This window comes from Schistocerca nitens, chromosome 7, assembly GCF_023898315.1.
Source record: "Schistocerca nitens isolate TAMUIC-IGC-003100 chromosome 7, iqSchNite1.1, whole genome shotgun sequence".
NCBI lineage: Eukaryota > Metazoa > Arthropoda > Insecta > Orthoptera > Acrididae > Schistocerca > Schistocerca nitens.
In genome coordinates, this window is record NC_064620.1 from 310,138,825 (window position 1) to 310,143,824 (window position 5,000).

The 5,000-nt window shown below is 54.7% G+C and overlaps 1 non-coding gene across 1 annotated transcript in view; it reads right to left on the reverse strand.

Moving 5' to 3' along the window:
• Nucleotides 1-1,702, reverse strand: part of LOC126197273 (small subunit ribosomal RNA) — a 1,909-nt gene extending 207 nt beyond the window's left edge. Inside the window, exon 1 of the ribosomal RNA XR_007539649.1 lies at nucleotides 1-1,702. This exon is cut by the window's left edge and continues 207 nt beyond it. This is a non-coding gene — a ribosomal RNA (small subunit ribosomal RNA).
• Between the last annotated feature and the right edge of the window lie 3,298 nt (nucleotides 1,703-5,000).

Genomic DNA, 5,000 nt, shown 5'->3' on the forward strand with positions numbered 1-5,000 from the left:
GACTCGCGCTTACTGGGAATTCCTCGTTCATGGGGAACAATTGCAAGCCCCAATCCCTAGCACGAAGGAGGTTCAGCGGGTTACCCCGACCTTTCGGCCTAGGAAGACACGCTGATTCCTTCAGTGTAGCGCGCGTGCGGCCCAGAACATCTAAGGGCATCACAGACCTGTTATTGCTCAATCTCGTGCGGCTAGAAGCCGCCTGTCCCTCTAAGAAGAAAAGTAATCGCTGACAGCACGAAGGATGTCACGCGACTAGTTAGCAGGCTAGAGTCTCGTTCGTTATCGGAATTAACCAGACAAATCGCTCCACCAACTAAGAACGGCCATGCACCACCACCCACCGAATCAAGAAAGAGCTATCAATCTGTCAATCCTTCCGGTGTCCGGGCCTGGTGAGGTTTCCCGTGTTGAGTCAAATTAAGCCGCAGGCTCCACTCCTGGTGGTGCCCTTCCGTCAATTCCTTTAAGTTTCAGCTTTGCAACCATACTTCCCCCGGAACCCAAAAGCTTTGGTTTCCCGGAGGCTGCCCGCCGAGTCATCGGAGGAACTGCGGCGGATCGCTGGCTGGCATCGTTTATGGTTAGAACTAGGGCGGTATCTGATCGCCTTCGAACCTCTAACTTTCGTTCTTGATTAATGAAAACATACTTGGCAAATGCTTTCGCTTCTGTTCGTCTTGCGACGATCCAAGAATTTCACCTCTAACGTCGCAATACGAATGCCCCCGCCTGTCCCTATTAATCATTACCTCGGGTTCCGAAAACCAACAAAATAGAACCGAGGTCCTATTCCATTATTCCATGCACACAGTATTCAGGCGGGCTTGCCTGCTTTAAGCCCTCTAATTTGTTCAAAGTAAACGTGCCGGCCCACCGAGACACTCAATAAAGAGCACCCTGGTAGGATTTCAACGGGGTCCGCCTCGGGACGCACGAGCACGCACGAGGCGGTCGCACGCCTTCGGCTCGCCCCACCGGCAGGACGTCCCACGATACATGCCAGTTAAACACCGACGGGCGGTGAACCAACAGCGTGGGACACAAATCCAACTACGAGCTTTTTAACCGCAACAACTTTAATATACGCTATTGGAGCTGGAATTACCGCGGCTGCTGGCACCAGACTTGCCCTCCAATAGATACTCGTTAAAGGATTTAAAGTGTACTCATTCCGATTACGGGGCCTCGGAGGAGTCCCGTATCGTTATTTTTCGTCACTACCTCCCCGTGCCGGGAGTGGGTAATTTGCGCGCCTGCTGCCTTCCTTGGATGTGGTAGCCGTTTCTCAGGCTCCCTCTCCGGAATCGAACCCTGATTCCCCGTTACCCGTTACAACCATGGTAGGCGCAGAACCTACCATCGACAGTTGATAAGGCAGACATTTGAAAGATGCGTCGCCGGTACGAGGACCGTGCGATCAGCCCAAAGTTATTCAGAGTCACCAAGGCAAACGGACCGGACGAGCCGACCGATTGGTTTTGATCTAATAAAAGCGTCCCTTCCATCTCTGGTCGGGACTCTGTTTGCATGTATTAGCTCTAGAATTACCACAGTTATCCAAGTAACGTGGGTACGATCTAAGGAACCATAACTGATTTAATGAGCCATTCGCGGTTTCACCTTAATGCGGCTTGTACTGAGACATGCATGGCTTAATCTTTGAGACAAGCATATGACTACTGGCAGGATCAACCAGGGAGCTGCGTCAACTAGAGCTGAGCAGCCGGCCGCCCGGGAGTGTGTCCCGGAGGCCCGCGCGAACACGCAAGCGTCCGCTCAATTATTCCGCAAACAGGAGGAGGCTGGGCTCCCCTGCACGATACACCTCGAAACCCTCTCAGGTCCCGGCGGCGCGCAGCGCCGTCCTAAGTACTTGGTCGGGTTCGAGAGAGGCGCAATCGCCCGGAGATAGGCGAGTAGACGCTTTCAGTGCGACCACCCGTGCTCCCAACTGAGCTTGCCGCTGCCGACAGAGGCCCGGGAGCGTGCTGTCGTGGTGTTGCCGGCGGGAGACAACACGCGGCCACAAACAGTGGCCGGGCAGCTCCAACGCCAGCGCCACAGAGGGGCAGAGCCCCACTTGGGTGCCAAAGCGAACTCTCCCAGCACAGCGCACGCGCCAACACATCCGCACAGCTGCGATACAAACCACCTGCGAGAACCGCGGGGGCGACCGAGCAGCAGACGGCGTCGCGGCGCCGAGTGCCGGGCGGCGGCGCATCCTCAACGCACACAGTCCTCAATCGGACCAGCACACTGCAGATGTCCACCGCGCTTCGCACCGGGCCCGCGAGGACCCACTTTGGCCGCACGGCGCCGCGCGTTGGGTGCGCCGGCGCGCAGCTGCGCCGCCTGCCGCGTCCGTCGGCCGGCGCGCCTGCCACTGGGCGCCCCCACCAGCCGGCTGTAGCGCGTGCGCCCACGCAGCGCGCGGCCAGCACGCCGGGCGCTCCCCCCTCACCGGCCGGGGACGGTCCCACCCAGCCACCGCCGCGTATCGCTTCATACCCACATGCCCACTCACGTTCGTGGGTATGACGGGTGTCGCTGAAGCAACCAGTTAATACCTGTACCGATTGTCGCAATCAATGATTCACCTCCAGCGTATACAACCGCGCAACAACGGATTTCCAGTTCATTTGCGTAACTTGGGCAGCAAACGTAGACGTCCATCTACATTTGCAAATTCAGTGGGTCTTGCATGCCTGGATGATATGCGTCACGACACGCCACATCAGCCCACATACATGCTGCGACGTATGCACGAGAGAACACGTGGAAGGTGGCCCGCGTACGTATGCGAATGCCATTGCACAGCTGCGAAGCTCATTGAACACGCAAACTCCCGCCTGACGAACTAGAGGCGACAGGGGAGCGATATAAGTCTTACAGCAGTACACATTACAGTGGATAGCGGGACCATGTGGAACGTACGCACCACTCGCTAGATGTTGTGAGGGTACGCACCGTAACATGAATCAATACGCAGGACACCAGAGAGTGCGAGCACTGACCTATGTTGAGAGGGTTGCGATTAGGCAACGCTACATGAATGTTTCAATTCATATAACAATTACAGGTTAGGTTAGGGCGCAACGTGCGTTAGGTTAGGGCGCAACGTGCGTTAGGTTAGGGCGCAACGTAGGTTAGGTTAGGGCCCAACGTAGGTTAGGTTAGGGCCCAACGTAGGTTAGGTTAGGGCCCAACGTAGGTTAGGTTAGGGCCCAACGTAGGTTAGGTTAGGGCCCAACGTAGGTTAGGTTAGGGCCCAACGTAGGTTAGGTTAGGGCCCAACGTAGGTTAGGTTAGGGCCCAACGTAGGTTAGGTTAGGGCCCAACGTAGGTTAGGTTAGGGCCCAACGTAGGTTAGGTTAGGGCCCAACGTAGGTTAGGTTAGGGCCCAACGTAGGTTAGGTTAGGGCCCAACGTAGGTTAGGTTAGGGCCCAACGTAGGTTAGGTTAGGGCCCAACGTAGGTTAGGTTAGGGCCCAACGTAGGTTAGGTTAGGGCCCAACGTAGGTTAGGTTAGGGCCCAACGTAGGTTAGGTTAGGGCCCAACGTAGGTTAGGTTAGGGCCCAACGTAGGTTAGGTTAAGGCGCAACGTAGGTTAGGTTAAGGCGCAACGTAGGTTAGGTTAAGGCGCAACGTAGGTTAGGTTAAGGCGCAACGTAGGTTAGGTTAAGGCGCAACGTAGGTTAGGTTAAGGCGCAACGTAGGTTAGGTTAAGGCGCAACGTAGGTTAGGTTAAGGCGCAACGTAGGTTAGGTTAAGGCGCAACGTAGGTTAGGTTAAGGCGCAACGTAGGTTAGGTTAAGGCGCAACGTAGGTTAGGTTAAGGCGCAACGTAGGTTAGGTTAAGGCGCAACGTAGGTTAGGTTAAGGCGCAACATAGGTTAGGTTAAGGCGCAACATAGGTTAGGTTAAGGCGCAACATAGGTTAGGTTAAGGCGCAACATAGGTTAGGTTAAGGCGCAACATAGGTTAGGTTAAGGCGCAACATGGGTTAGGTTAAGGGATGGTGTATGAGGGGGGGAGGGGACGAGGTTCGTTCATAGTGATGATGGTAAGTGGACGCCTGAGGCACCCTGAGATGTGTCACGTCAGGATGCACCTTTGGCTCAGGGGAGGTGGTGCGCCGGTTCCGTGGGTGTGGCAAGGGAGTGGCAGACCTGTGTCTTTCATTCCTGCCATTGCTTATATGCTGTGAGACACGCCAGTGTGGTGGTGTTGGCTGCACCCCTGTGTAGCACATGTGTGGGTGTTTGTGGCTTATCTGCGTAATGATGGTTGTTGGAAGAGTGAGATATTCTGTTTTTGGGGTGGACCTCCTGGTTTTGTTATCATAGTGTGAATGGTGTAATGTGGCGGAGAGGATGCACTGGATGTTGTTCCATGGTGGTGCTTAGATATTGTGTCTGTGTCTGTTACAGCCAGAGAGTAGTGTGTGATAGGGTGTCTGGGTGACGTGTAGTTCACATTGTGTGCACAGACTGTCAGCATGTATAGGGACAGTTGTATGTCGTATGTCATCTATATTCCGATGGCTCTGCATCTATTAGTTATCAGCGCCATGTATCAGTTTAATCTGGTTGCAGTCTCGTGGTGTTCTATCTCTGTACAGTAGTAGAGGTGCGACTGCACTACGTAGCTACCCCTTGCGGCAGCTTTCCCCGGTGTATGGCATATGATTATCAGCAATGAGTCGATTAGTGACAACTGGTCGTGTGACAACGTCACATGTCTGCGGGTGGGATACGCTACAACCTGCTTGTGGGTCAGGGCTCAGTAATGCTCTCCTCACACTGAGCGCTCGGACCGTCATTACCCGTCTGCGTGATATATTGCGGAGCGCTTTTAGCCATTGCCAGAGTCTTTGCGACTGCGAGTGCAACGCCCATGGGGACCGACATGGTTGGGGCGCTTCCTAGCTGATCGCTCAGCATCGGAATCCGTACTGTGAGCACGCAATCGCGCACAGACTTAGAGCATGTGTAGG